Source organism: Convolutriloba macropyga, chromosome 5 (genome assembly GCF_964194025.1).
Source record: "Convolutriloba macropyga chromosome 5, txConMacr16.3, whole genome shotgun sequence".
Lineage (NCBI taxonomy): Eukaryota > Metazoa > Xenacoelomorpha > Acoela > Convolutidae > Convolutriloba > Convolutriloba macropyga.
The window spans coordinates 20,470,932-20,483,229 of NC_134472.1; positions in this window are offsets into that span (position 1 = coordinate 20,470,932).

Sequence of the window (12,298 nt, forward strand, 5' to 3'; positions counted from 1 at the left end):
TCGCAGCGGAGCAGCATTAGGTTTTTAGACTGCAGTGCATTAACAGTAGCCTGTTCGCAGCTGTCTTTTTTCTATTATTCCTTACATCTCAGACTGTTCATTTTGCTTATTTCTCGGCTATCACACTACTGTTTCTTAATGGGAGGATAAATACTGAAGACCTGTCATTGAATATCATTAAAAACAATAAAAACTATTCACTCATGTCTCCCTCGCAAGATGACAGTTTACCTTGTCGTTATTGAGACTAAGCATCAAGATATCAGAATTAGGTACAAAATTCAATTTTGATATTCTATACAAAGAAATAAAGTATGAATAGTAAAGACCGCTATAAACCAAAACCACGAGAATGATTCACCTATGCCTTATAAAAAAAGCCGATATGACCGGATATTGTTGAGACAAAGCAATAGGGCACCAGAAAACAAAAAAATGGAAAAAAAACAAATACTCTAATAATTTAGGAAAATAGTTTGTGAAAAATTCATAAAACCATTAGCTAACAACGGCTCCAGTCCTGTCGAAACGAAAAACCCATTGGCCTCTCATTTTTGAGACTAAGCAACAAAAGTCAAAAACAACTTTGGAAAATTTGCCATTCTTTCATATTCTTTGAAAACAAATAGCGTCAAAGTACTCAAAACTATTAACTGCGCGTTGAAGGCGCTAATTAAAGGCAATTAAAAATATATTTGTACAAATTTTGTACACATGTATTAACACTCAATAATTTTTCTTGCAAAAATGGGAGGAAAAAATCAACAAGTTCATTTATGTAAACTGAAATAGAATTCACTAAAAAAACATACATTTTTACAAGCTCTGTTTTTCAATCCACTTTTAAAATAGTTCGATATAAGTCCTGTGCTCAAAATACTTGCTTTTCGCTTTTTTTACGTCTCTAACGTGATCAAAACCATTACTTCAATTTGACTTCTCATTGCTGATAAACAAATTGTGAGAAGACATTAGCAGGAAAAAAGTAGCAGGTAAAGTTAAAAAGCAAAAAGAACTGGCCAGAATATCATGCCAGACAGACAAAACGATAACACAATTATAGTGAAAAGTATCATTAAAAAATTTAACTTGTAGATACTTTTGTTATAAAGAAATTAAAACAATTAACTTTTTTCAAGAACATATGAACAATTGAATAGATAGCTTGATTGCTAACGGAGATTTTGATTGGCCAGAAACAAATCAGTAAATATCGCCAAGAATTATTGGTGCTAATCTTCGAAAGCAATATTGTGATGAGAGCAGATTTTTTGATGAAAGTGATTACCACAAGTTTGCGGTCTATAAAAATTTGAGTCTTTCCCATCAGGTTTCCTAGTTTATTTGTCAAACAACATATAGCCCCCAATCATAGTTTTTCTATCATGAGAAGGGGCCATCAGTTCGTATTGGGAGGGCAATAATAGGAATCAATAGCAAAATTGTTTTTGATTTATAGCATAGAAGCAAAAGCAAAAACAACCTTCAAAAACAACCTTGTAATGACAAAACGTAAACAGAAAGCTTGCAAGCCCACTGACAAGAACAGTGTTGCAAACAAATTTGAAAAAAAAAACTGAAAACTAATATGAATTTATTGACCTACTTTCTTCTCTACCTTTTTATTCTTATGCCTTCAAAATTTTTCTATATCACATGATGTACAAAAACTGTTGCATAGCCAAAAATTAGCTGTATATATGAGACAGAAACAATTTAGGTTTAAAAGAAAAAGCTAAATAACGATAATTATCAAAATATTTATCAATGAACAATGCAAAAACAGATAACTATTTAAAAAAACTGTGCAAAACCTATCTCCTTGACTTTGACGTCTTTACATTTCAGCTCCTGAATGACTATTAAAGCAGTCCAGGACAACTAAATATCCTGTTTTGAAAGCTAAAATTCATCGAAAAAGTGTGCAATCATATCTTAAAAAGCGTAATCAAAACTGTTGGAAAAATTTTGGATCGAAATAAAGGCCGAATAAAAATAAAGATTGAGCTAACAGTAATCAAACTAAGAAACAAACCTAAAAATTGATCTGAAAGTTAGAGACGATTGCCCTCTAAGTAAATGAAGCACTGCCAGTTGGTTACAAAAATGATGAGGATCACGAAGAGCGAGGAGGTTTTTATAATTTTAAAAAATTGTTTTCATTTTTATTTTAGAATTTCCATTGAAGAAGCCGGTGACGTGTATCTTCGAAAAGAAAAATTTGGATATAAACAGTAATATTCTGGAAAATTTGCTTTCTTATCCAATTTTTTTTTCCTTGGCAATCTATAATCGTTTGTATAATTCGCCAGAGTCAATGGTGCTTTATATCTCTCTATACCTGACAAAGTTGGCTGAGAATTTAGAAAACGACGCAATCACAATTTAAAAATTTCTCAGCGAAAATTACAATAACCGCAGTCTGCATTTTTTTGTAATAAGAAATTACCAACTCTTGAACTCAGTTCATCCTATTACAAATTTATGAGCACAAACCCCATCTGTTGTTATTTTTTTGACTTTTACATGTTTTGTTTTTTTTTCTTTTGATTTTGTAAGCTGTTTTTCTTACTGAAGTTCACTATCATCGCCATTTTGTTATCAAACCATAATCAAGTTCAAAACGAATATTTTTCCCCACTTTTGGATTGCAATTTTTCCAACCCCTTTTCTTAAAAAAACGAGGAAAATGTTATTCCATAGTGCATTATTGAAATCGAGTTTGTTGATATCTTGCCTTCCTTTTTGATTAAAAATACTTGGGTAAGCTTGCACATTCTGTCAATTTAAACGATTTTCTGCTTGAAAGTAGTTGTTGCTCCAACAACGTAATTAAAAAATAATGGCTCATAATTTGCTTTCTTGAGAGCTGTTTTTTCAGATATATTTCACAAAAAGGCGCGTACAATTAGGGGACTTCCATATATAAAAATCTGTCTTCTATCAACCATGTACCCGCAGGTGTGATAACAAAAGTTGGTTCTGCTAGCTCAGTAGAGGAACAAGTTTGTAGCAAGCACTGCTTCTGAAAATAATGACATGCATTTTTAGAAAAATAACCCGTAGATATATATCATTGTGTAGAAAAATTCTGCGGCAAATGAGTCGCAAAACTCGGTTCCTATATAAACTGTTGGCCTAACTGATGTCTCTCCTGTTCTCAGAAAATTTTAACTCACTACAAACCAACTCCGTGTTTATTACAAAAAAGAGCTCTAAATACAAACCAATTTTAGTTTCATAGACAAAAACACAGCTGAAAAACTCCGGAAAAAGACCGAATGACCAAAAGGCGAAATGATCATAGTCGACAACTTAAAAATTCAAACAATTCTATTGGACAGATGGGGAGAAATCCAAGCCATGTGTTTTTCAGTTTAAAATGATAAAATGAGCAAGTCTTGTTTAACATCTTACGAGATAGTTCAGAAAACTTCTATAAAGATCAAACAGGATGAGAAAAAAATGCTAGTTTGACTTTGACTCAAAATCAAGGGCAACACAAACAAATGATTCAAAGACTCTATCATTAAGACAAGTAGTTTGACTGGAGCTTTGAGCCAACACAAAGTACAATATAGAAACATATCATAACGGCGAAAAACAGGGACAGGAAACCAACTAACAGTTAGTCGTCCGTCAAAAACTTTTTAAAAACACTAATTTCTGCCGCAGTTGGAACCGAAGACAAATCCTCCACATGAAAGTATAAAACCAAATCATTAGGCAGGAATAATTTGAGGCAGATGATGCAAAAAATGGAAATTATCTTTGTTTTGTTTTTCTAGCGGTCGAAGTTCAGAGAAAAGCTTGATTGGCAACATAGCGTTGAAATAAATGGTAACAATATGTCTTTGTTCGTGTCTTTTTCGTGTTTTATTAAAGTTCTGTCCAATTTCACTCGTTTCCGAGAACACAAAGAACCAAATTCTGAAAAGATAGTGGATACAAAACAGTTTTTAAACCTTCTTGATACAAAACGGTTTTTAGATGCTAATATATTAAAAACCCACTGTAGAAGAACTAATTTCATTCAGATAGAGAAGTTAAGTACCTAACATTGTCTGCTTAAAGCTAACACAATTGTGAAAACTCGCCGTAATTTACGCAAAAAGAGCAGAAAAAACAGACAAAACAGAAACAAAAAAAAAAACAAAAAAAACAGAAAACAAAAAATGTTCAGCACCCGAAAGTTTAGCTACGCCAAATTTTTTGACAGAATGAGCCTGATGAAAAAAACTAGCAGCCCATTGATCATCAGGGACTTAATCATGAGAAACTTGATCATCAGGGAACTAAATGATTTTGGCATTTTTCAGAAAGTTTCAATAAATTTAATTATTTGAAAAAAGATTGGTTTTTGCCAAGACATAGACTGGTGGATAAAAACAAAATGTTGGGAGACAATGTAAAAAAAGTTTTTCTGATCTGTGCAATTCTTTCTCTTTTTTCCTGCAACCATTTGATTGATATATTTATCTCACTTTATCATAATGACAAGTATTTTGACGGGAAATTCGGACCAACATAAAGTACAATATAGAAAATTGTCTCAGCAAAGAAAAACGGAAACAGAGAAGTAACTGACATTTAATCGTCCGTCACATTTTTTTTAACAAAAACCTTCGAATAACTACCCCAACGAAATCTTGACGTGCATTTAGAATATTCAATAGATATTGTACTTGGTTAACCACCAATTCGTGTCATCAGTTTTGCATGAAAATATGACGTTCTTAAGTTATGTCGACATAGTTAGGTTCACCTAATCAACGGTAGAGAATTGACAAGTACAACTAAAATAGCAGACGATAGATAGTACTGACAACACAACGCGAGAGAAGCAAAGAAAAGATTTGAATGGTAAATCGATTAAATATGTGGAGTGTCTCAAACTGATTTGAGCAGTAAAATTCTGTGTATTGTTAACGTTTAACTTGTAATTTACCTTTCCATCCAGTTGCTAAATTTACTAAAAGGAAATGAAAGTATCTCTGATATCTCAATCTTAGGGTAACTTAACAATTCCCTTTCTTGGACCAGACTGCCGATTAGCAATCAGTTCGTTGAGCGTGTAACCCGTTGTAAGTAAGATTTATAGCTCAGCAATTTGAGTTTTCCAAACCAACAAATTGATGCTACGTCGTATTTATGGCTGCTACACCATTGACTAGCGAGGTTCCCCTGTTTCGACCAAAAAATCAATCCGTTTCAGGCAAAAGACAAATTCTCTTCTGTGATAAATTTTGTTCTATTCGGAAATTGAATTGCTCCTTTTATTTACGTTTATAAACTTAAACGGTGAGTTTACGAAAGGTATACAGCTTTTTGATTTTGAAAAGCCGCATTTTTAATTATTGTCTAAGTTTTTAACCAAAAAAAACACAAGAAATTATTTGATTAGTTGTTTGGAAGTAATTGGAGGGTACAGAAACCGATATTATTATTCAGCAAAGCTGAAAGATTAGTTATGCAGACTAACAAAAATGTTTAATAGATAGCCAATCCGCAATGTAGCAGATATAAAGTTATAGAACCTAAATGCACAATTTAGTATCCCGGAACCTTATAAACCACTAACAACGAACTGTGAGGTGTGCAAAATTCTCCTTTTCATATATAGGAGAGCAGCGAATACAATTGGTACGCCGACTCGTAAATTAGAGAACAAACTGCTCTTTAATCTCAAACAATTTAAAAAGCCAAAGAAGCTAGCTGAACAGCCAATTCGAACGACGTTGATGTGCACACTTTGCTTTAAACAAAAACACGGGACAGAAACGTGTCAAACTGCGGTCTCAAAGTAAACGAATAGTGACTCGTTCACGTATCTACCACAATCTACGGAGACAAATCTACCACGCACTACAAATGCTTGACCTAAAAACAAAAGAAAGCTCCGAACCGATCAAGAAACATGATCTGCCTAGAAAAATAGAAAACAGTATGTCATCAAAAATTGGGATTTGATAATAGATTTGAGAAGATACTCCTAACAAGACAGGTGATTGTTTTGATAATTTTGAATAATCCCCGCAACATAAAAAACAACAACCAACCATCTTTAAACTAGAGCCTAATTGATTGCATTATGTCCATGGTAGCGCGAGCACTACAGATCAACAGAACCAGGCATCTCTCCAATGCGAGGTTGCAGAGGCAAAAGAGAGAATTTAAACAGCTATTGAAGAATTTTTTCAAGACTCAGTTGACAATCAACAAAAAGAAATTTGAGTCCACCGGTCAAAAGCGTCTTCAGATAAAAAATAAACGAAAACAGAGAACATTGCAGCTCTCGAAAACGAATCTAATTCCAAGATGCGTTTGAGACAAAATGAATGTGAATTAAAACAATAGAGCTTTAGATGGAAATGAACTTGGAAGACGGAGGTTCACTCAGACTGGAATCTGAAAAACCAGCACTTGATGCAAGAGATTCTGGTTCTGTTGCCGCACTAAGTATAAAATTTCGATCAACATTCATATAGAAAGAACCAAAGAATATAGAGGTCTTCGTCTGGCTTCAATTGTTAATTAAGCTGGCGATTTTAACAGATTGTAGTTCTGATTATGCAAAAATCGGAAATGACATCTACTATCAATTCACTTTCAATCGAGAGGGCACATTTGAATCAAGAACTTTAACTGGGGAGCCCTAACAACAAAAGCGAACACCGGACCGGCCTCAGAAAGTTATACAGAGTAGTAGTCTATATAAAGTAGTAGTCAGTTGTCAGTAGTCAGTTGGCCGGAATATTTGGATTTGTTTGTAACAACAATTAAGAATCGTGCTATAGCTAACTCAGAGATAATGAGCCATTTAAACATCTTTTTGACTGACAAGGCAAAGTTTGCTACAGCAGATATCGGCGACTCTACAAAGCTATATTGTGAAGCATGAGATTTGCTGTAATGGCGATTTGTGAGACCTTGCTTTTTTGTTGAAGCTCAATTCGATACTTTACAAAATTAGCAGGCAATCTGATTTCACGATTCAAAAAATTTAGAAGATTTTTCAACAATTGTCAGTAATGTAACCAGTTCTCTGAAGCAACAAAAAAATGAAGACGACCTGCGATCCAGTGCAGCACTGCAAATACTGATCAAAAATTTGTCACCAAATCTGAAAGAGATCGTGGATCTATGTAAATGAAAGCACCAGGAACCAGCCACTTCACAATCTCTTAAAAAATGGTTACCAAGCATTTCAATTGTTTCTAAGGTATGTCACTGCCCTAGAGGAAGATAATGACGTTAAGCGGCGAAACGTGATAAAAATAAAGCGCTTCTCTAATTCATCACTGCTCTTTAGTCGATGCCAATGTCTTTAAAAATTGGAACTGTCCTTTATTCAAGAAGACGAAAGTGAACGATCGCGATAAAGCTGTTGGGAAGCAACCCTTACGTTACTGAAGCCTTGGAATAGACAGGCAATCAAAGACATTGAAATCAACGTTTGTGGTATAAATGGATCTACCAAAAAGCACAACGCAATGCTAGACTCAGAATACCAATTGAATGAGGGCAGTCACGCCGTTAATGCAAGCAAGGCAACACTCAATCAAAAGAACGAAATTACAATCACTTTTAAATAGTTCCTTTCTCGATTCACAACGGTGTCAGCAGATTAAACAACAAGCCCTATGAAAAGGAGCTACTCTTAACATAGCTGGAATACAGTGAACGAAGATATTGAAGACTGAAAATGTTTCGATAGAAAAGAGACCACATTCATAATTGCATTCAATCAAAGCGATTGCACATCCGTCAATCTCATTGGTAACCCGTTTTTACGACCACTTTAAACTGAACATAAGCTTCAACCACACCATTGTCCTTACAAGCAAAAAATCCAATGCAATGGAAGTTGACATCATTCCCGGCTAAGATGCTTACGAGCTACAGAGACCATTGTAATATAGATAGACAAACAAAGAGAGCCTTTTGCGGTTCAAACAGAACAATTATGGGTAGCTAATGTACTCATGACGTGCATGAGAAGACAGAATGTTTGATATTTCGCCTCCTCAGAAGGAGTTAAAGTAGCTGAAATTATCCAAAAAAGGTGGGACATGGAACCATAAGCTTCCACTCAAAACATCGTCGACCAGTCAATGAAGGAATTGCAAACAATAAGGACTTAGAGAGTATGACGAAGTTTACAGGCGAGCGATACGAAGTAAGAAGGCTGTGGAGCGAACTGCATGTCAACCTACCAAATAACTACAGTGCTGCCTCGAGCCAGTATTTCTCTTGGGAGCAAAGATTCGAAAAGGGCCAAACCTGAAATTTTTTATTAACAATCAATGGAAACAGATGTTAAAAAGGGATTTAAGAAGATCATGAAGAAATCGCATAGGAAAGGCGAGTTCAGAAAAGAATTCTATTGACCATGTCATCACGAACAAAATCCGAACACGCCTGAGAAATTTCGGCGTGTTTGCAACGTCGGCGTGTTTGCAAAAGCAATACAAATCAAATTCTAATTGTATGAATTCGTTAAGTCAGTTAAAATCCTTCAGCTGGCCGATGAAGTGTTCGATCAACTAAACAATTTCTCTCATTGATTTTAATTCACGTATTGGATCAAAACAGTGAATTGGCCATTGAGGTCATATCGGAGGACTTAAGATAGGTCAGTTACTCAAAGCAGGTAGAAATGGAACCCAATTTTGGTAAAAGTTCATTACATGGCCATTATTGGACAGTTATAGGCAATAGTCTTCAGGTTTTTAGAGAAACTAGCAAAAATCTTTTATGCAAAACCCAGAACAAAAATTACCAGTTTTGTCACTGTTCAATCCAAATGGATTGTTTTTTCACTGTAGCGATCATATGAGAAGATTGTTGAAAGGCATTTGGAGTACAATTGTACATATTTGAGACAACACAGTCGAACCTAATGACAAGAAAGAGTTTCTCAAAAAAATAACAGCACCCGATTGCCCTTGAGACTAGCAGTGAGACAAGGTGTTTCAAAAGAGCACGGAAGTGGAACTTCATGATTTTGTGAATGCCACTGAGGACACAAAGTGGGCAGCAACCTATTTACAATCACAGCAAAAGCAATGTTCTGCGGACTCTGCATTCGTTGATGGGAAGAGTCGGGTGACACCAATGCAGCATCTTTCGATACCCGCTTAGAACTCCAAACAGTTTCTAGAGCAGTGCAGCTGAAAAAACAGATAATCAAGAAACACGAATCCAAGATTCATTGTCGTAGTTTTTGGACAAATTCAACTACAGTAATACACTCATGGCAAAGATTTCACAATTTCAGTTCGCTAGTTGATATAATGGCATATTTGTAACCAGCGTTGAGCAAACACTACAACAAGAACAATTAAGTGAAGAGATGATGACACTCAAGCATGAAACAAAATCCAAAAACCAGAAAATGATATAGTTTTTGCTTTTCTCTAGATGAAATGGGGCATATTTGGGACAAAAGTGGAAAAGCAGAATTCACTTGGATTTCAGTTCAAAGCATCCAATATTACTACATTGGAAACATCGGGCAGATGGTTTTTTCTTGCAAAATGACCACAAAAATGATCAGAATGAAGGTATTGAGCACGTACAAAACGTTATTAAGCAGAACATATGGGACCAAGAATACGAAATTCTCTACGTTCTATCACAAACAAATGCATCACATACAGAAAAGGCAAAACTCAAACGATTTCTGTCTGATTAAAAAACAAAAACTCGGGAACTTATTTGATTAGTTGCTTAGAATCAAATGAGTAGTTCCCGCAATCGAAATTTTTATTCAGCAAAGCCCAGCGGTTAATTTTTTGAACTAATAAAACAAATTTTAAGACAACGGTAATAAACAGAATGCCCGATAAAGAGTTATGGATGCGAATTGCACAAATTAGAATTGCGGCAGCCTGTAAACCACTAATAACAAACTGTGGGGTTATAAATGTTTCTTTTTGATTGATAGGAAATCAACCGTTATAAATATGTAAGAAAATCCACATTCTCATTTCTCTGCCTCTTACATATATTGAACCTAGTGGACACAAAATTCATTCTAGTGGTAAGTTTCAGATTTCAACTAGTGTGAAATGTTTCAAATGCGGGTCTGTCCTACTTTACCAAACAACTTGCACCCAAACTATCGCTTAAAATCATGATCAAAATTTTTTGACTTGAAAACTGTACTCAAATTCAATTTGAGCGCAAAACATCAAAATCAGTTATTAAGGAGAAGTCTAAGACATAAAAATTATTTTAATGAAAGGTAGCGGAATTAAACTTCTGTGAGCGGTTTCGAATCCTTGTCTATCCTAACTTGACAAAAATTCCACAAAACGAGTGTCGCCTAAAACTCTATTCAATTTTTTACTGAAAAACTGCACTGAAATTCGAAGAATCAGGACAACAGTTGTGATAACGAAAATTTTCAATTTTGGTAATTTAAACTCAAAAATCAAAGGTTACCATGTGTTAGATCTTAATTTAGTTTGAACCAGAAGTAAAATGTGTAATGATTACTATGTGTACTGATATATAATTCAAAATCTAATATCTTTTTTTCAAGATTGATTTTGAAACTTGAGTTTTTAACAAGTGGAATCATCGAAGTTCTTTCTAATATTGATATTTGGTACAGAAGGCAAAAATAAAACATAGATAACAAATTCTTGGAAACAGAAAATTAGATAACCTAAATTTTTTATAATCAATAAAGCAGAGTTAATGATGGCTTCTTTACAAATCTGTGTCTTTCTGATTTACCCTTAGACCACATTTATATAATCCGTTAATTTTGAGTTGCTCGGTGCATAAATCATTTTCTCAGTTCAAGTAGTTCAAATTTGCCATTTTTTGTCCTTTCTCTTCTTTAGAACCAGAGCATGAAGCAAACCAGAAAATCTCAATATCTATACTTTTGAACAAAACCGAGACAAAAACACGCATTCCTTCCATGGACTTCAGAATGAAAATTATTTACTGAACAGAGAAAGACAAATAATATCGGAACGCTAGAACCAAAACAATATATAGGAGAAAAAACTCAAGAGCGAAATCATCTGTGAGCGTTTAGCTTTGATATAAACCCAGTTAAATTTTCCTTCAAAAACAACTTTCAGGCCTCAGCTAAACTTGAATTACAAAATGCAGAAATCAATTGTTTGATGAAGTTTTTCTTGGGTGAAAAAAACTAGATGGGTTTTCTTGAAACAGTTCCAAATGGGAAAAATATTAAAAGCAACCGAATTTAAGCCCAATTGTTATATTTTGCTGTCTATTGATAAATATAAATCATGGTCAATAATTGTCAATTTTTTTAAAAAAATGTTAGCGATATTTTCATTAAACAAACTACTGAAAATTAGAATAGATTATTAAAAGTTAAAACCAAACGCAAAAATCAAAACGAAATAAATAACAAAGAATTTGGTCAAAGCAATTATACTCATGTCACCTTAAATTTTGTAAATGTTAAAAACCTAAATTTAAAAAAATCAAATGCATTTTCTTAGCATGCATATTTTTATATCAATATATTTATCCATGTACAACAGAAGTAGTTTGCTCTCAGCCCCAAATGTGATGAAGCAGCAAGAACGACAGGAATTTCCAATAAAAAAAGGAAAATAATATAAACACATTTATAATAGACATCACAATTACAGTATAATTGCTTTTAAGAACTCAATAGACCTATAAACTGAAAGAATGAGTAAAATGAACATTTGTATACTGTTGACCGCTGAAAAGCACCGCAAATTTATAAAAGCACCCCAAAAAATTTTAATCATATCTAATATGACATCAGGAAAAACATATAGCCATGCAGTTCCACTGAGGCCCAGAAAAAGAAATTTCTCCAAAAAAAAGATGAAAAACAGGAGGATTGTCAAATAGGAGGAAAGTAAAAAAAACAAAGAACAGGCTAGCTTATTTTCAGAATATCATGAAAATTTTAAAAACATTTCAATTAAAAAATTCAATTTATCTAACTAGTTCTCTTGAATTGATTGAAATTGCGAAACATCAACAGAAAAATCCATCCTCAGTAGTATCTCAATCTGCCATATTATCCGTCCTGACCTGACCCCCCCCCCCCCCCCCACACACACACACACACACACACACACACACACACACTAACACACACACACACACACACGCGAGTATTCTCACCACCAAAAACAGGTCTTTCTTTTGGTAAAGTAAAAATTTTTGTTTAAGTTCCATCAGTCTGTGTCTCTTTGTCATAAGTATAGTGGCGAAACGTTTAGATTTGGTTAAAAACTTAAACAGTGAGCATACTGCAGCGATA